Source organism: Xiphophorus couchianus, chromosome 7 (assembly GCF_001444195.1).
Source record: "Xiphophorus couchianus chromosome 7, X_couchianus-1.0, whole genome shotgun sequence".
Taxonomy (NCBI): domain Eukaryota; kingdom Metazoa; phylum Chordata; class Actinopteri; order Cyprinodontiformes; family Poeciliidae; genus Xiphophorus; species Xiphophorus couchianus.
Genome location: NC_040234.1, coordinates 25,160,184 through 25,181,235, shown reverse-complemented (window position 1 = coordinate 25,181,235; position 21,052 = coordinate 25,160,184). Strand labels below are relative to the sequence as shown.

Genomic DNA, 21,052 nt, shown 5'->3' with positions numbered 1-21,052 from the left:
TGGCATGTAGGACTACAGCTTAATACAATCACTAACTTTGCCAGACGTCTCCCTGAATAATCGACCTACAGGCTCCTGACAGCCTCCGAAACAACAACTGAAGAAAGAGAGGGAGGCAGAGAGAGGTGGAAGTCGGCCTTGGTGTCCAGTGTCTGTGTTTTATCCCGGGATATAAAATTACAAATGGCGCCTGCCACGAAGAGCCACGCAGGGTGGGAGACAGAAAGAGAATCCATTAACTTGGACAATCCACGAAGCTTTTTCTTTACTCCATTAACAGAGACACAGAGGGACAGAGGGAGAACAGGAACACGAAACAACTGGCCTCATAAGAGTCATTATTGTTCAGAATTTAGATATATCCCCAAAGCATTTATGAACGACTAAAATGATATTGTTGGTAAAAACAGAATTAAACAACATAGGCCTGTTTGCATGGAGATGATCACATTAACGCTGACGGACAAAGCATGAAGTGATAACAGAAAAATGGTCGGCATTGCTTTGCATAAATATATGGGTTAGATCCAGAAAAAAAGGAGGAGAAGCAGAAGCAGGGAAAAGGCAGAAGAGAGGAGGACAGAGATGGACGACCGAGTGAAGAAGGGGATTGCTAGGTCCAGCAGCTAAAAGCATTGTGAACTCTTCTTGAACCAGCATTCAAGTCATACGGCCCATAAATCACTGAGCCAGCCACCCGCCGCTCACAAAGCCAACAGCCGGGAAAGACAGGCTGAATTCAACTGCTAGATTTTCAGTTTGGGTTCACTTTGTGTATGACGGACTGCCAGTGATGTTTCTTACCTTCCTTAGCACCGGCAGTCCGGGTCCAGTCCGGAACGGACACAGCAGCGCCGCATCATACGTCCTCACAAAGATTCCATTTGATCAGTATCAATAAGAAATAATCGAATGAACTATATATCCGGCAGCTCTGCTGTCCTCATGCCTGTCTCCTCTCCCCAACCCGCGGCTTCTCCGGTGCGGGCTGCAAACTAGCGCAGCCTCTCGCCACAACAACACAGCCTCTCCTGGAGCAGCGGCAGCGGCACAACGCGTCCGGCGGATCGGGCAGCCCGAGCGGCTGACAGGTGGGAGCGCCAACGGGCTTCGAGTCGTCAACGGGCGGTGAAGAGGATTTATAAACGCTCGCAATTTGCAGGCTAGATTCGGGTTAGCTAGCCCAGGAGCTGGTCGAGCTTACCGGGAGCCTGCTGCTGCCTGCTCGCGCCCCCCGCCCCCTCCACCGCCACCCTCCGCCCCGGCACCAGCGCTGCCTTCACCGCTTCGAGCTGATAACAATGGCCTCAAATTTCTCTCTTAGCCTGTACAAGCAGTCAGCCAGCGAACCAGACAGTCAGTCAGTCAGTCAGTCAGCAATACAACCTCTGTGAAACAGATTGTTACCCCATGGCATTTTGGGTGTTTATCCGCGTTCTTTATATTTTGTTCCACTCGTTTATCTCTTTGATCTTCAAGTCTCTCCTTCTTTAAACGACCTTTTCTGGGTTTTACGGCTTCGGTCTCCGGTAGGCAGCCGGGATGTCTGGTGCACACGGCTAAGAGCATGAGCCAACACAGCCTTCAAACAGAGCTATTGCTCCTGGTTCTTCCTGCATTCTGATGTTTTATTTTTGTGCTAACAAAACGCGCGAATAGGCACCAACAACACTCAAGACACAGAAACAAAAATAAAGGGACTTGGACTCATGGGCGCAATGACTCCCTCATCAAACGTCATTCACAAATTATGCTAATGAGCTGCATGGAAGGAATCCACGCAGTTAGATGCTGGCTCCACAGCCACACTTCCTTGCTCGGAAGTTATGGTGTCAACTTTCTTGTTGACACCATAACTTCTGATGACGTTTTACAATTTACGCACGTTACAGCAGACAGTTACACAGCTGTGACTCTGGCACACGACTCGGAAATGAATCGTTTTACTTTCCCGTAGCATCTTTTAACAGCTGGTTTAAAACGAACTTTTCCCTGCCGCCACTCAGTCAGGTTTCAAACTGTTTCCTGTGGGTCACCAGGATTCCCCGAGAACAATAACATAATAATAATATGATTTCATTCATTTTTATTACTGCAGTAGGTCCTACAGAACCCTACTGTCAGAATGTCTTAGATCGCTTGGTGAGATTAGTTTCAGTGCGCAATGACCTGGAAATATGTGGCACATGATGGTCTACTTTGTAACTTTTTAGTTTTATGATGACGAGTCACAAAGTTGTACTGAAAATAAAAATAGTGCTACCGTACCATAACTTACACATTAGCAATACAAGCAGAATGAGCAAAGGAAAGTTAACACAATAATTGTGAAAAGTAAAGAAAAAAATTCAAATTGTTCTAAAATCACCAAAACATTTATGAATCTTTGGTCATTTATAAATTCCTAAACCATTTTTCACGTCACAACATCCAATTTCTATTCAGATAATCTTCCTTCAAATTCGACTCAACAAACCATCAAACTGAAATTGTTCGTTCGAAGCATATGCGACAGATAGATGTATTTTAAATATCACCCTGAAATTGTGTTTTTAGAAGATAAAAACACAATTTCTGTATGGAGGTGAAGACGTTCAAACCGAACGAAAACAATAAAGTATTCTGCAATCTTTTTTTTCCCCTCCAGCCCAACAGCAGCTCCATCCCTCTCCCTCAACTTGCCTCCTCTCTATTTGTATTATTCAGGACGCTACCGCTGTCGTTTATAGCTGCGTAAGATTTATGAGTTCCCTCGCACCCAGCAGAGTGTGTGCGTGTTTGCTTGTGTGTAAACTGCCCGACTTTAAAACAGATAGCAGCGGCTGCTGGCTGCTGAAATGAGAGGACGGGCTCGGCGTGGGTAGAAGGTAGGAGCCTGGAATGTGTCCGTTTGCAACTTTTCTTTTAAAGCAGCATTTCCATGGACTCAAGGACCTGCTCACAACGACTGGGGGAAGAAACGAGTTATTCATTTACCAAGTCCTTAATAAGCTCCTTTTTTGTTTCAGTGTCTGAGTGGTGTGGGAAGACTCCAACATATGGAGAAATTAGCGTATCGGATTACAAGTTGACTGCATTGACTTGTAAAATCACGTCAGTATTCGCAAACGATGGCCGTGATTATTATTATTTTTTGTTTTGTTTTGTTTTCTGTCGATGGCAGACATGTGTCAACGGGTTGTGTTTAGGACTGAGTCCTGGATCTTTGCTTCCAGAACTGCGAGTCAGTTCGTTGTGGAAATCCACATTTTTCATCCGACTGCATGGGATCCCATTGATGTGGGTCACAGGAAATGACACAAAGGAAATTACTCTGACTCTTCTGGACATGAACACTTTTATTGTGACTGTCGGTCTGTTTTTATGCAGCTCTGTGCAGAGTTTCTAAACAAACATTTTGACTTCTTCTCTTGTTCTATTTTCATTTGCTTTTGGAAAGAAAAAGAAAAGAACAAGCTGCGCGTGGAGAACAAGCGTTTTACGCATCGTTACAGTGTGTTCAGCATTTATGGTAGACATATTTATAACCGTCCGTCACATGAGGAGCTGACCGTTTCCTGCTGCCTGGACCCGCGGCTCTATTAGCTGGATCATGTTTGCACTATTACAATTCGTTCACATGCTATCAGCTGTGCCCCCAAGGTACCCTTTTAATAATAATAATAATAATAATAATAATAATAATAATAATAATAATAATAATAATAATAATAATAATAATAATAATTTTTAAAACCCCATCTTTTTCGAAATAACTACGTTAATAATATTTGTGGTAACCCTCAGGTCAAAGAAAAAAATATATAAATAGTCGAAAACATCTGCACTCACCGGACGATTCCTTTATTTTGATATTTCAATCGAGAAAATCACTTCCAGAAAGCTTCGAGGAACAAAAGTTGAGGAGACGGAGGGGAAAGAGGATGGAGCGGTAATAGAAGAGGGAAAAGGAAAAGATGAAGTTAAAAAGTCTGTAAAATCCGATCTTCAGCCCTGACCTCATGTAGTCGATCGAATGTTTGGAACAGAAACATCGCAGACAGGTAGGCTACTGACCTTTAAATTACTCCCGGAATAAAAGCAAAGCGCGGCAGAGGGGAGGATGAAGCTTGGCTGAGAGTTATATGAGCTGCTATTGATCCTGGTAATCATTTTACACATCCTATTATATTCAAGGCGCTTCCCTCTCGTTTTAAACCGGCCTAATAGAATATAGCTGAATTTCAAATCCCAAATACAAAAAACGAAAGTACAGCCAAGTTACCTTCATTTAGTTAGAAATGAAAAGAAAGAAAGAAAGAACGAAAGAGAAGAAATGTAATGAAAACCTTAAGATTCATGATATAAAATATATATTTTGCCCTTTTTACTTAGACCACAAGCTGCCTGGAAAAGCAACAGTACAAATATTAAGCAACTGTTTCTTCTCTGCAGCCCATAAATAACCACAGCTTCAGTCAAAGACAACTACGACAGAACTCAGTCCTGTATTAGCTGTTGAAGGTAAGTTCTGTATGTTTCATAAGCACTCTAAACACACATACACACACACACACACACAAAAAAAATAAATAAATAAAAACATCCATAACCACATGGAAGAGCTCCATACAGCTCATGTTATTATTCATTTTTTTGTTTTTGTTTCTACTCCTGTCAACTTTTACCAAACACATAAATCAAAAGCAAAAAATCCCCCAACCTCTGTACCAGTCTACTCCAGCAACACTACCAGCTCTGCCGTCTCTGCTGCATTCAAATAGTTTCCATGCAGGCACTCACACACAGCACTGGCTGAGGTCCATCCCCATCTCAGCACCAGCAGTCGGTGTTCCCCCTCCTCTCAGCCTCTCTGGAGCTACTGAGCAAGAGTGAACTAGTCTAAAGTTGCCCAGTAACTGATGCAGGGACTGACAAGCTTAGCCAGCTAGCTTGCAGGCTGAGACAATGAGGCCTCCTCCAGGGCCCCCCAGAACTGCTGAGCAGTGAAAATTTGAGCTCAAGAAGAAGCTCCTGGGGAGAGTGTGTGAGATTTTCAGATAGACTGAAGCAACATGCAGTTCCCAGGTCAAAGGAGTTAAAGGTTTAACAGGGAGATTCTGCAGGTGCAGCACAAGGTTTGTTGATTAAATGAGAGCACAGCAGGATTAGACTGCAGTGAAATTTATGGGAAATCTCAAACTAAAATAAATTAGTTTTCTGTAGTAACTGTGAGAAACCCATATTTCACCATATTTAGCCTGTAACAATGTCAGTTTAGCTGCTGGCTTTACTGATCACTGGACCCTGCTGAAGTGACAGCTTAAATACTAAACCAGTGTTTATGCATTATGTCACAGCATCAAACTATTAAAAACAACAACAAAAAAACATTTTCAATCATATTAGATTCTGCTGTTTTATCTTCTGTATCTTGTGTCAGTTTCATTAGAGAGGTGGACACGTTTTCCTCCCTTAAGCAAACTATATTCCAATTACTTCAGTCCAAATGTCTCATCAAAACAAACACATATCAAACTTATCCTCAAACAATGTTTCCATGGCAAAGGCTGAATTGTTTCACTATTTAAAAGTCTAATGCTAATTCTAAACTTTTCATTTTTTAGAAACTGGAAACTGTTTTGACTGATAAATAAATATTTCATAATCTGCAGACTCTGCCTGTTACTGAATCTGTATTTGAATTTGAATAGCTCTTATTTTCATTTTATTCAAATGAACTGTATCCAAATCTGAATTGTGTAGAAGTGGATATGAATTGGACCTCAGACGTGTGACGTGATATTTGTCCTGGATCGGTGCTTTAGATAAAATTGAATTGAACTGAAAATTGAACCTGTTCATAGTGAAAACATGCTTGGTGTGAACTGTTTTTATATACATAAAATAAAATGAACTAAACCTACAGTCAACGACTCACAGCATTAGTGTCATGTAGCAAACATGTTACTCAACATAGAAAGTTATCATTGCCATGCTGAAGTATTTATTTAGCCACCAGCTAATTGATAAAGAGCACCTTGAGTAAATCTAATGAACACATGTATTTTCAGAAAGAAAAAAAAATCAGAATAAAAACAGTCCTTACAATTTTCTTCATTTTTGTTGTTGTTGTTTATTCAGTAATAGAAAGGAAAATACTTCATATGTCTTGACTAACTGAGTTGATGTAGCAAAATAGGAAAGAAAGCTGAGGCAGCCATGTTGACATCCTCTAGCCATTCGCTTCTGTTTTGAACGTTTTGAAAATAAAATGTTGCCATTTTAAAGTAGACCTCCGTGTTTTCCTTGAAGATTTGCGATGAAATGCAAGTGCAAAGTATTTTACTGTTTTCTGTCCGTCCTCTTTATAATGCTCACTCTGTTCTTGTGAAGCTGTTGAAAGCATGTTTTATGGACACCAACAGTTGGCCCTTTTTTTTCAAATAGCACAACATAACTCTCTGTGCAGAAGTCATGGGATATTAGCAAATAGCTGTTAAATTTCCTCATAGTCTTCGTGTGGCACAAATCAGGTAATCATCCTGACTGTGAACACAGAGGGACTATAAAGCTAACACACAAACTGGGTTTTATGAGTTTCCCAGAATTATCTATTTTATTTCTGACACCATATTTAAAGTTGTTTTTGCTGAAGCATTTGGAGAATTAACTCATCTGACTGTAAAACATGTGCTCTGCTATCTGCTGTCTATCTGAGATAAGTGCAGATTATTCAGCAGCTGTCCTGTTTTCAGTGGCTTTCTTCATACTGTATAGTTTTCACTTGACAGTTCATCTTTAAAACGTATATTCTTCCACAATCATGCTGAGTTCATATTCTGTCATCTTGTATTTTTGTTACTTTTCAGACTTTTTTGGGTCATAGCATTTATGCATATCAGAAAAGGTTTATGGAAATTGAATTTTTATCAGGTGCATCTGAATCTGCTTTCACTGACTTAAATTATAACCTTTTATTACCTTACAGTTCTACTACTGTTCTACCATGACTTTATATTTACTAAATACTTTATCTTTAAACAGATATACCATAGATCTATCAAAGTTTGCAGTTCTCAGTTTAAAAAGCAGAATAGTGCAAAAAAGCTAAGTACTTACATCTCATGGCCTTGACTTTTAGTTACATACAGTACAGACCAAAAGTTTGGACACAACCTTGTGTCCAAACATTTGGTCTGTACTGTATATATATAACTTTTAGTTTTCAGTTAAATAGAGTGAACTTAAAATGAATCATGAAGCTCATACAGCCTAAGCAGACCAAATCTGTCATTCTTAAAACTGTCATTGAATTTGTTCTGTTGAGCAGCAGAGTACTATTCTATTATAAAAGTATAAACTATGTTCATCTAATAATAAGACAGTAAATACAGCATACATCATACAGTTGTATGATGTATGCTGTGGCCAGATGAAAACAAACATCAGAACGTCAGCACAGTTCTCTCTACGCTTTTTTTAAACCTCTGAGAAACAGAATTGTAAATGAAGTTAAACTTTATGTAGCTACGAATGAGGAGCCATTTCTGTAGCATCTGTTTCAAAGTTAAATAGTATTCAACAATAATAATTATTGTTATAGAGGGATTATCAGTCGACGTCACGCTGCGTCAGCAGCCACTCTACTGTGCATGTCGCCTTGAAAACGTAGGCAAGAATACATTATTCTAATTTCCTCTAAGCTGTTTACATTTAGGTTAATAAAATGATTTAGAGCTGGCAGACAGTAGACTGACTATCTTCGCCGCCCAACTTCCACAAAACAGCTTTGCGGCGTCCGCAGCTATCAGAGGGTTTAATTTTACCATTTCCTGTTCAATCCGCTTTTAAAGGCTTAGTTCATCACCTGCCTTGATGGATGCAGATACATCTTCATTGTAGTTTAATTGTGACCAAACTAGGAATAAATTATTTTATTTATCCTTTGTATGCTAAATATGAATTCCGTCTCTATCTTTCTTTCTTTTTTTTTAAAATAAAACTTTACATTTTAGGGAAGCTCTTTTCTGCTGCCCTTGTTGTTCACCATGTATATGATCGTCTGATTTACAAATAAATAATCCCTCTTGTAGAAGAGTTTTTCTGGAAAGTTTACAAACTCCCTATGTCCAAATGTGCATAATCTGATATTACAGCACAGTTTAATGAAGGTTAACCTGATCTTTGAAGCTATCACTCACCAGGAGACATAGTAAAAAACTTCTACATTTTACAAACACTTCAGACAGCATGACTTGTGTTGTTTAAAGTGGAATGAAGTCTGATTGTTATGCAGCCTCATCATCATCATCAACACCACAGTCTGACCAAATGGGCAAGCTTCGACATGCTTAACACTGCAGTGTTTTCTGCCCCCCAACCAGCTTCAGGTGGAGGACATTTCAACATCAGCTCTACTTTTCAATGGCAGGATGTGCCCTGCATTCAAATTCATCCACACTCACTCCTTCTTATGTTTTCAGCCTTTTTTAAACTTGTAGCACAAAAAAACAACCTAATTTTAGAAGTTAATAAAAAAAGGGGGGGGGGGGTGTTATGTATTTACATTATGCCAAAACGATTCATCTTCTGTTTTATTGTGGCTATCAGTTGTCACGGAACTACATTTATTGTGGGTAAAAATCTACTTTTAAATATATTTTAAGCTAAAGTTGTCTGCTGATATTTTATTTTTTTAACTACTTTTAAACTTTTAAAATGTTTTGAAAAACGTATTTATTGGGTGGTGAGAAATGTAAAGGATATCTATGATGGACTGCTGACCTGTCAGAGTGGCCCAACCTCTTGCCTGGTAACCGCTGGAGATGGTCACCAGCAGGCCTCCCCACCCCACTAGGGATAAGCGTGCTGGATAATGGATGGATGGATGGATGGATGGATGGCCGGACGGATGGATATGTTACACATGCCAATAATTTATTCACATCAAAATAAACACATAACATTTAAAAAAACACCTATTCTGGGGATTTGTTTGTATTCTTCAGATGCTTTTGCTTTATTTCTTTGTCATACATCTGACAAAACCTTTTTCCTTTTCAAATTTTCTGTTTGTTCATAGTTTACAAGCCACTCTGCTCTTTAAAGCCTCATTCTCCAAGAAGTATCTGAGCCATTTTGTTTCATTATCTTACATCTTATTTCTGATTATCCACCCATGTGGAACCCTTCTGTGTTCCGAGTTTCCTCTGGTCACTGAGAGCTTGGCCTTAGGTAAAAACAGTCCTGAACCAAAAACTCATGCCGTCAGCATGACAGAGAGTTAATCTTTATAAGAGATGCTAATCTTTAACCACAATCTCAAAGGAAGCCGGACATCATCAGAGGGGGAAGGGGGTTTGTCCAGGGGTCAAATTGCACTTTTTGCTCCGGGGCCAAAAAAGTGCCAAGCCAAACAATTCTGTTAAACACAGAATCGGCAGCGATAAATGTGACTGCTTGCTTATGCATGTGTTTAGGGTTGGAGAGAAGAGTTCTTAATATTTTCCAATTTTCTATTATTACTGTAAAAAAATAATTTATAGAATATTTGAAAGGAGATTTTGCTAACTTTGGTCATTCAGTTGAATAGTCTAACCTTATAAGGGAAGAATGAAGTGACAGAGTGAGTTCGGCATCCTAACTGTGACTCCTGATCCTGTTAATAACAAAAGTCTCACTGTGTTGGACACATCTAGCTGTCTCTAAAGCTTTGACATCTTTCCAGCATAATAGTTATAAAACTTGATGAATGTATTCATATGTGCTAAATGACCGTTTTGGACATGTGGCTTTTTAGAAGCATTAGGCTACTGGAAATATTGTTTTGTCTTAATGTATCATTTCACTTGCAGAACAGAGTTAAGTGACCTAAACCTGGATTTTCTTGGCTTGTTACTGAAGAGCCTGGATTCTGTCCATTTCTCCTCTTTGAAGCTTCTGAAACATAATCAGGGTTCTTGTCCCAGAATCAAACTGGTCTGCTACTCAGTTTGTTACGGCAGAAGACAGAAGCTGTATGGATCCTAGGCAGACCTGTCAGCCATCACACAGCGCAACAGCGTCAGGCGTTCTTGTCTCAATTTTACTCTGATTATGTTTTGTCCATAGTTTGTCAGTGATGTATGAAAAATCAATTAAATCACAAAATTCAAGAAGTTGCTGTGGCTTTTTTAAGCTTTTAATGTGACAGCGAGCAGAACCCACCATGGTCAAGCAGGTTGGTAGCTCAGACGTCCAAAAGCTACTTAAGATGATGGAAGCCATAATTCCATCATCTTACGTAACTATTCTTTGTTTTAGACCAGTTTGATCAGAAATAATTACAGAGTCACAGCTAGCTATAGTGGTAAAGGGCATATGTTTTATTTGCTTTAATTGTCTAGTCCTTCTGAAAGTCAAGTAAAACTTTAAAAGAAAGCGTAATCCTTCTCTTTAAATATTTGTCGCCTTCTTTGTAGAAAAGCATGTTCTGCAGATCATATTAGTTAAATAAATCAAATAGCCTAATAAATTCATGGTGATCACTGATTGACTAATTGTTTTCAATACTGTTTAACATTTCAACATTTCCAATTTCAGACAAAAATTCTCTTCTTTTTCAAATTGCTCTCCCTGTCATAAAAAACATTTGCTTCCATTACAAACATCAGCCACTTGAGATACACTCAGAATACATTGACGATTGTAAAATTCAAAAGCATCATAATTGGTTTTCTATATATTTGTATTTGTAGAAAATGCACAATTACTGCTTGAGGGTATTTAACTTCAACCTACTTATTTCAATAAAACAAAAATTCAACATTGAAATTTCCAGCTTTCACAGAAGATTATGAACTAATCATAACCTGGCAGTGAGTTGGTTGAACAATATGAACAACCCTGAGGATTGATGGGTCTGACCACAAGTACATGAAGGGGCAAGTTGTTACTGAATAACCTTAAAGTATTTTACAAAAATCTTATCTTGCATGAATTTATATTTATCTATTTTAATATACAATTTGTTCATCTTAGGTCATATTCACTGGGAATTTAGTGGAGTTTTTTTCTTGAATTTGCTGTTTGTTGGGGCCAGGAAAGGACATGACAACATGTGAGTAAGAAAAGCAGGAAAGAATGAGTGGGGGAGGCTTGTTGAGTGAGCAATCCATTCACACCATCATAAATCACAACTGGCCAAACATGCATCTTCTTTCATTGCTTTGAGCCATCAGGTCCCTATCCTTTTCATCTCAGTCACTCTCTTTCACAAGCTCCCACACATACCACAGCACCTCCCTGTCCAAAGCTTTCTGCTGCAGGTAACCTCCTTTTAAAATGAGGAAGGAAGCAAAGGGAGCACTGTGCAGCGCCCTTTTTAGACTCCCTGCATGTTAGTCTTCCCATTCTGAAGCACATGTGCTCTCGCGCACCCCCCCACACACACACCCACACACGCACCCCTACATACGCGCGCGCACACACACACACACACACACACACACATTTTTCCGTCCTGGTCTACAAGCAAGTGCAGCCCATGAATATCTCGAAGAGGGAGAAACGCTATTCACGTTTACACAACAGATAATCCATGATGTGACGGGCTATGGAGCGTGGGATGAGGACACAGGACGGGAAACAGAGGAAGAAAAGACCCAGCAGATCTTACCTGCTTTATGTCTGTTTGTCTCCTACCGGATCTCCTGCTGATGGCTTACCCCTCTGGAAAACAGCCGCTTTGGACACCAGTGGACAACATCCACGGTGAACAATCAATCTTTTTTTTGTTTTACTTGGACCTAGCATATATTTTTTTCCAAACCGCTGGTGCGTATTTACGCAAACTTTGCTTTTTGCTCGCTGCTTATCACAATCAGACAATTAGCAGTTAAACCTGATTTCCAGCCGTACCATCGTCCGTTACAGACACTAACGCACCTCTCTCTCTCTCTCTCTCTCTCTCTCTCAAGTCTCAAGAAGTTATTTTTTGCCTGAAGTGTTTGGGAGGAGACATTAATTCGCAAGGCTTCCAATAAATTTGCACCATCGGAGCCTACCAGCGGCACACAAGCTCATGAGAACTGTTCGATATGTGGCTCTTTGTACTTCCTTACCTAAGAAAAAAAAAAAAGAAAGAAAAATATAGACACATGGCGCGCGGACTCTCCCCACCCCCACTTATCAGTCTGCTGCAGAATGCTCCACACATTCGGCTCGGTGTCTGACCAGAACAGCGACCAGTGATGAACCCTTTCATTTTCTTTAGTCCTTTTCTTTGATTACAGTATTGTCGGTCCAACGGCAAAGGTTCGGGGTGCAGAGCGACCCTAGAAGGACCCACACTAAATGACAGCGAGTGATATTGTAGAGTGACGCAAGAGGAGCCTCCGGTGATCAGTGATCAGTCTGTATTGTTTCCCAGATGAGTGACGCACAATCGCGCTATCCCTTCTGGTGCTGTCCCCCTGTCTTCTGTCCAGCTACCTGAAGAATCCACAAAACATGTTTGTTGCTCCCCTGCTAACGCAAATTACTGCCATCGATCCGTTTTATGAACCGAGACACTGTGGATTCCTCAGTATGATGCGTCACTGTTTCCATCGCGAGTATTTGAAGATTTTTATTTTTCCCGTCATGTTGGATTGTTACCTCTTCGTTTTTCCCGTTGTGTGATTCGCTACTGGAGGCTCGGCTGCGTGAAGTGATCCTGACCCGAGCGGATGACTTCCAGAGCACGCGCGAGAGAAGGAAGATTCCGGATTGGTGGTGGAGGTCCTCCTCTGGTCAGGACGGTTCACGGCAAGGCGCGCGCGCGTCCACCTGCACAAAGACCCCCGGAAAACTGCTGCTATATGGCTGCAAAGTGAGGGCGATCAGAGGAAAAGACGGTTAAGACAAGAACCAAGACGGAAAACACCATTCTCCTTTTAAGGCAGAAGTTTGTTTCAATGGGTTCAGCTTTTGTACTTCCTGTGAACATGTCTTCCAGGCGGATTGGGAGCCGAAAATTTACAGTTAAAAACGCAAATTGTATTAAATGTGTAAAAAGAGCTTTAGTTTAAATTTCATTACAATTTTCGTTTTTTACTTTTTAATTTTGTTTAAATAAAAGGTTATCTCTACGTGGGTTTGCTTTGCGCCGACGGTGTCAAGCTGCTGATAATGACAAATATTTGTAGATCAACTGAATCTTTACGACGTGCACTTGGCTTTGAATTCCCAATGACTCCCTATGCTTGTGTTAATATCTGCCCACGCGTAGTGGCAGGCCTTCTGCCATGCAGTCTGACACGCGCGCACAGCGACACACACTTACACAGAAAATCTAGAGAGGATGGCAGAAGTAGGAGAAAGCGAAAGGACAAAAGCGCTTGTGTGAAAGAAAGCGAATTCGTCCATTTCAGTTGGATGAAGCTTGGTAAAAGAAAGAAAGAAGAACATAGAATTCAGTGCTGCATGCTCCCCTCCTCTTGGAAACATTTCCGGCTCAAATGGTTCCAGTTCGAGCTTCCCAGGATTTCTCAGACTGGGACCGATAAAAGGGGCTTTCTGTACGGCTCTTCATTCAGCCCCGACGCTCCGGTTTTACGAGCTTTGAGTCAGTGCCGCAGCAAAGAAGATTATAAATTACCAGAGAAGCTTCACATTGATTTATTTCGGACGGGAGAGTCTTTTCCGCGCGAAGGAGAATTAGGGCAGGTAGCCGACTGGCGCGTGGAGCAAAGGACTTTATATCGGCAAAATCGTAAGATATAATAATAATAATAATAATAATAATAATAATAATAATAATAATAATAATAATAATAATAATAAAGGCATGCTGGACCAGCTTGTGCTCCATCTTAAATATCCGTTTTTTGAAATTCAGAGGGTTGCAGATTTAGACCCGAAGCGCATTGTAATTTTATGTTTTAAGACTTTCAATAATTTCTATTAATTTAATTATTTTATATTGTTGTTGTTGATTTTACTACTCAGTTAAACTAGTTTTGTCTGCAGCAGAAGGCTTGGCAGACATTTAACACCGTTCCGATTACTTTTATGGGACTTTTGTGTTTTAGATTCATTTTGTTACGCTACAGTTTAAACGCTCTACTTCGTCTGACTGTGTTTTTGTTGTTTTGCGAATGAAAATCTCCTATTTTATAAGTATTTTTTAGAGTTGGACATAATATGCAGACAGGCGCAGTCGGAAACCTTAACGTCCCACATTACTGTCAAACCATTTTTGCATAAACCCTTTGACGCGTTTAATTGTCCAAGCAAACCTGCTTTGTTCGTCGGCAGTTATTCCAAAAACTTGACATTTACTCTATTCTTTTGTGTAAATATTGGTTACTTACCTGGACATAATTTAAATTTTCCAAATACTTAAACGGCACCCTATATTTAGCAAATAAACACTTTATCTGATTGAAGACAAGTTACAACGTTCATGTTTATATCAAGTCTTTACCGCCTGCTGCAAAGAAGCAGAGAAAGCACCAATATGTGATTTAATATGTGCAGACAGAAGGTGGAACAGAACAGCGCCACAGCGCAGTAGAACCACACGACTCTCCGCAAGTTGCCTGAGGAGAATTTGGACCCTGGATATTTTCTCAGAGTAATTTCTCACAGAGTGTAACATGAATACAGCGAGGCCTCTCACAACCTGCTCTCACCGATCAGCCTCTGCTGCAGAAACACAGTACCTGCAGCCCAGCGGCTTGCAATTATTCGAGGTTTTTACACCAACTCCTTGACAAACAACTACCATGTAACAATATAGTATTTAGAAACTGACAGACAATGAGGCAAAAAAAAAACAACAAACAAACAAAAAACAAAAGCCAATTGTCTTCGCTGCTCATTTACGTGCTGCAGTTTTATGAATCCTATCCTCAAAACCAGTCCCGAAGAGCAGATATCAAAATCCACAACAAAGTTCGACTTCTCTTTTTGTTTCGCACTTTTAGTGTTTGATAGCGATTGGTCAATACTATTTTTGAGAAGATGTGTTTCTTCTAGCAAGCATAAATATTACAACAGTCATTTCACAGGGAGGGGTAAAAAATGATTTTAATGGAATGTTATGGACCACAGTGTGGGGAATTCTGCCGTAGAGTAATATGTAGGATTAAAACACCAGCGCCACCTAGTCCTACTCCGTCCACAGAAATGAGCTAAAATATTGTTTCTGACACCACAGTGAAGAGCAAGAACACGAAGCTCTGCCCTCTTTTCTGCTGCTGTCATTATTATGGGATGGGTCCATCTAATACTTCACTTTACACTGATGCTGTGGGCGAGGAGACAGACGGGGATGTCTGCCTCCCAAATATCACCATCCATCCATCCATCCATCCATCCATCCATCCATCCATCCATCCATCCATCCATCACAAACATTAACAGCTACAGTACTACTACTACTACTACTACTACTACTACTAATAATAATAATAATAATAATAAATAAATAAATAAATATTCGAACCTTTCTGCCTGTGAATTGTTATTTTTTTCCACCATAAACCCGTGTGACCTGCTGTTCAGCATCATGTGCTATTCTCTTCGCACCAGCTGTTTTTAAACCCAAACATTACACACCACGGTGAGTTATGGTGAGTAAATTATGTTTACTTCCGCCCCCACCTCACTCTGCTGCCAGGCTAAAAATGGAACCTCACAGATGTCTTCAATTTCAAAGCAAAGGGGGGGAATTCAGTTCTGATTAAAGGCGAAGATGAACGGAACCAGAGATACTGGATGCTGAAACGAATAATGACGACAAGCTCCACTGCAGCAAACATCCGAGGAAAAATGCATGGTGAGAAAAAAGAGGAATGAAACTATAATAGTAGTTAGTTGGGATGGTACAAATACGAAGCAAACGTAATTTAATGAAATGAAATCACCAGTGCGTAGAAATTAAGCAAAATGTCTGAAAAATCAAAATCGTGGTAATTGTTCCAGAAAAGGCCAAACAGCTGACATTTCATAGGAAGTTCAGGGGCCTTCCTGCGCTCGTGAAGCTGTGACGCAAAGCGCTATTATCGGTAAAGTCATCCTGGTCCAGCTTGATAGGTTTCATCAGTCTGAGCTAAATACAGAGTTTTTCTTTTGTCAACTGATCCTTTGCGTGAGGTGCGCTAAATTTCAACAAATCTTACTTTAATAGGTCACCACAGTAATTCACGAACAAGAGCTGATTAAGTAAGCCGGAGCAAGGCGGAAATAGGAAAGACCGCGAGTATTAATCAGGAGTAAGAAAAAAAGAAGAAAAAAACCTGTGTGAATAATGGCGGGGGGTGAAGGGGAATGTCAGTAACACAGGAGAAACTGTGGTGGAACAGAGGGAAGGTAAAAGAGGCAGCGGCACTTCATCCTGTCTTCTTCCGCCTCCGTCTGCTGTATCATCGGTCCATCGGCCGTCATTTTCCCTCACCTTCTTCCCTCAGCATTGAGACACATGATTTATCGGGGCTGGTGCCATAAACAACAGAACTCCTTCACAAAATCACAATGGCAGCCGCGGCCGCACGCTGACACCCTGCCTCACTATAAATCAGGAGAAGTAGCTGGCTGGGAGGAAAAATGAGAGAGAGGAGAGGGAGTGGACAAACTGAAGCGGATAAAGAGATGTAGAGGCAAACAGGAGTTGATGGGAGAAAGATGGAGAAGAACATTCAAGTGCTTCTGAAGATAGAAACAGCCATCGGCTAACATCGCAGTGCTCCCACTTCCCTCCCTCATTGTACGCTGCACGGCTGTATCTCTCCAACCTATAAACAATGGCTGATGATGATGGGTGGGGGGGCGTGATGTGTAAACAACACGACAGCCACATGCACCATGAGAAAACACGGCGAAAGATGAGGATTTGGGGGCATATTTACCACGGTGTTACAACAGCCTGTGATTCACTGAGTGGGAAGCGGGCGAAGGCGGCGCGGCGTAAAGGAGGAAGAAGTGGGCTTTCCCCCCATGCAGTCCCCTTCCTTCCGCAATACTCACGGCGTCCACAGCGACCCGCAAGACACACACCCGTCCAAATTAGTTTTATTGCAGCCTCCTTCTCTCTTTTCTCCTGTTCTCTCTCTCTCTTTCTCTCTCTCTCTCTCACTCTGTTGGCGTTTCCCGGTGTCTTCTCTTCTCCCGTCTCTCGCTCTCTCTCTCTCCCTCTCTCTTCTTCCCTTTCTCTCCACTCTCTGCTGATACAAGGGTCTTGTATTTTTTAAAGGACAGTTGACTTTTCCACGTCAGACACACACGCACACTTGGAGCAGAGCGACGTTCTGTCCGTTATATTCCTGACGAATCCATATCGGTTCTGCAACCCCTGCATTAATTATTTAATGAAGCACGTGACGTCTTGGCCGTGGCGGGGGTCTGGGTGGGGGTGCTTGTTGGAGGGGGGAAACCATGAGTCTCTCAGGTTCTGGGACCCACGCGGGCCCGTTTAGCTTGGAACAAAAATGAGGAGAAAACAAAAGCAGGGCGCTGATCTGACTTTTTGGTTCCTTATTTTAGGAGTCAGTTCAGTACAGAGTGAGGTACCGCAGGACCGGGCCCATGCACGCAGCGACTGACAAGAAATGAAAAAGGAAATTCTCAATGCTGTGTTCGTTTGTAAAGAAGAAACAATCTTCACTGTCATCTTTTTCAGCTCGTCGTCTCGCAGCCCAGCAGGAGAGTCCAGAGCTCGTCCCGTCAGATCCCACATTCACAACAACAAGCTGCTGGGCTTCTCAGCAGGAGATTGGTACTTTTTTTTTTCGAAATCATCTTTTTTTTGTACTACTAAAATGTTCAAGAAAACGAAAAACCTTTCAGAACATAAAATCAAACAAATCACATCAAAGTGTATGATAACTTCAGCCATCAGGACCTGACAAGAGCTGCGGGAAGAAAACAACCGTCTAAATTTCCAAAACAGAAATAATATTGCCTTTAATTATTATTAAGAAATTCGGCATGTTCATAATTTGATGTAATAGGCTGAAATAAATCACACTTCTTTGTCTGAAAGAAAATATCCCACAAGATCCAGTTTCCATTAACTAGAATAATTCCTACTAGAGTTGCGTGTTTTGGGCGAGAGCAGAAGACATTTGGTCGGGCAGGTAGCGGGCAGCTAGAGCTTTAAAACGCAGCAGTTCAGCCGAGGAGAAAGTGAAACAAAGACATATTGTCAGATTAACACAGAGAGAGGGACACCGAGGAGGCAGAGGGACCCAGAGGCCGTGCGGGGCGCCAACAATAGAACCTTAGATTCCTTCTGGCGCTGAAGCCACCGGGAGCGGAACAATAGAGCGCAAAGAAAAAATGTCGGCACTGAGAGGTTCAACATGTGAGCCGATGCTGGTTGTAGAGGAACAAACCGTTCAAGGTCAAAGCAACGGAAAATTATAAGAAGTGAAAATCTAACAGCGTCATGCGATGCTGCTGCGGTCAGGGTTAGGGTTAGGGCCTAACCCCTAACCCTACCCTTACCCTAACCCCTACCCTAAGTTAGCAAATATGAGCCGCATGAACAATGAAGGCTAACACTGATGAAGAAACAACATATATTATTTTAGATTTGGTCTTCTGTCTGGTCTAAATATTTTAAAGAAAGTTGTGGGAAATGAAAAAAGAATGAAAACAGAAAGAGTGATTCTAGACTAATAGGCTCATATGATTTTTAGAGTTATAATATATTTTATATAAAGAGCCGCTGTGATGTCATTTTAATGGTGGACATAAATGATCACAATCACATTGGTAAACTATCTATCTATCTATCTATCTATCTATCTATCTATCTATCTATCTATCTATCTATCTATCTATCTATCTATCTATCTATCTATCTATCTATCTATCTATCTATCTATCTATCTATCTATCTATCATTATTAGATTTTATACATTGCGTACGACTGACATTTCCTAACGATTATACTTCCTTCCTTTCTTTCTTTCTTTCTTTCTTTCTTTCTTTCTTTCTTTCTTTCTTTCTTTCTTTCTTTCTTTCTTTCTTTCTTTCTTTCTTTCTTTCGGGGTTTATTACCGAGATAAATTGCTATGTAACATAGATTCTTTTTAAATTTATCTTGAGGAGGAAAAACGGGAGAAGCGGTTGAATCTCATCAGGTCGGCAGTTTAACCGTTTCTTCCGTGTCCGTGTTTTTCATGGTCCTGGTCTAAATGCTGATGTGCGGGTCAATAACTGAGGAGGAATTTTAAAATTTAGTGATTTTTAACTTTTTGAAACTTGACAGACAGCGTTCAGTATTTCACTGCAAATTTACACTTCCTGGATTACATGAAGGTCGTTTTTTTGTTGCCTTTAGTTAAGTCAGTGTTTCACATTGCTGATTAAAAAAGAGCTCTTAAATGGAATTTCTTTTGCAATATTTTTATTTTATGTTTTGAAGAATTTCTTAACAGTTGTAAATAAGGTACATCTTTATGAGGTCTCCATGCTCAAACTTATTCATTATAATTAAAAAGTCATAGTGTGCTGCAAAACCTGAGTGAAGAGACGGTTTATCCTGTAACAGCAGGACTTGTAGAGGCCTAATGCTCCACTATTAGTCAGAAAGGCCTCAGAACAACAGAGAACAACTGAACTCACTTCCAACCGGTATCAGTAGGAAACTGTAGAGCCCGTCGTCAAATTACAATTCCACGTCCATCATCAGTATGAGTATTCTCGTGGATTGCGTGAAGAATATTATTACGAGAAAGTAATGAGGTGAAATGTAAATACTAACCCGCTAACGGGCCAAGACAAAATCACAAAAAATACCTGAAAATGAGACCTAAGTGAAATGAGCTGCTGTGATTTAATTAGGGTTTATTTTTCAGGTGTTTTGGGTGGCAGGTTCCTGATTTTGCCCCATAATTCTCTAAAATACCGCATTCATGACTGATCTAGAAATCGCGCTGTAGTGCAATGAACACACCTGAAATAAATACACGGCGCAGGTTCTGGAAGGTAAGAGCAGGTCAGCAGGATTAAAAGGTGCTTCGTGCTGAAACACAGGGAAGTTAGAAAGTCTTCAGTTATATACTGGGATCTGGTGAGGAATTACTTCGTTATATCAGCTGACCTTTTAAACTCCTTAATCACTTAGAAATATTGACAACTAAAGAAAGTTCAAAAGCGCGTTCACTTCAAAGAAACTGTGCGCGCGCATGCTGCACTTGGCAGCCATTATCTGGCTCTGGCTTTTAAATACTTAATGAATGGTACACACAGATGCACACACACACACACCCACACACACACTACACTGTTGTTGCCATATATCTCCAGTGTAGACCTCCTCCTGCAGCTCGCGTGCCTGTACTGTGACCTCCACAGCTCTCTGCTCTCTCCAGAATAATAAATTTCTCTGACACCGCGGATGCAACGAGCCAAAGTGAAAAAAAAAAAAATGTGCGGGCGATTTGTCTGATAATTAGCAAACCACTACGAGACTCTCTGGGCCAAAGATCAGTGTTCGTCCCAGCCTTGAATTCATAATGCCTACCTAGACCCCCATGTATTCCCTGTAGCTGTGTTCTCATTACTCTTAGGACAATTGGTGTGCGTCCTGTGAGTTCCTGCGGTCTGCAGCTTATTTCGAAAAGCTGCTGTTGAAACATCAGTCTCGTCATTTGGACCAGATCAGGCAGAGCGCGCACTCCCATCACCTGACAGCTGACGTTCTGCCTCGTTCCTTCACGTAACAGTTAACTGAGATTTCTCTTGAAGTTTTTGGAGCTGGTTGACTCCATTGCATGGATCCAATCATGCAATGTTTCTCTATTATTTTGATTTAGGTAAATTAACCTAAATCAAAATACGGATGGATCCATCCATCCATCCATCCATCCATCCATCCATCCATCCGCTATCCTTATGAGTTCGCTATGAGCTGGTGCCCATGTCTCCAGCGGCCAAAGGATGAGAGGCGGACTCAGTCTGGACAGATCTGGACAGTCCATCTCAGGGCTAACGTAACCTATGCTAATAAATCAATGTTATTTAAAATAAATCTGCTGCTGGTCTGGTGCCTTGTCTTAGTTGTTAACTGGCTGGGGACTGGTGTAGTTCTGTAAAACA

General features: G+C 40.9%; 1 protein-coding gene across 8 annotated transcripts in view; it reads right to left on the bottom strand.

Moving 5' to 3' along the window:
* hoxb3a (homeobox B3a) overlaps positions 1 to 21,052 on the bottom strand; it is a 49,123-nt gene that overhangs the window by 9,052 nt on the left and 19,019 nt on the right. The window contains exon 1 of one of the 8 annotated variants that reach the window (XM_028022278.1): positions 16,854 to 17,059. The exons of 4 other annotated variants lie outside the window; for them this stretch is intronic. The gene's annotated coding sequence lies outside the window, so the exon portion shown is untranslated. 3 more of the 8 variants (XM_028022277.1, XM_028022276.1, XM_028022275.1) reach the window with 3 other exon arrangements.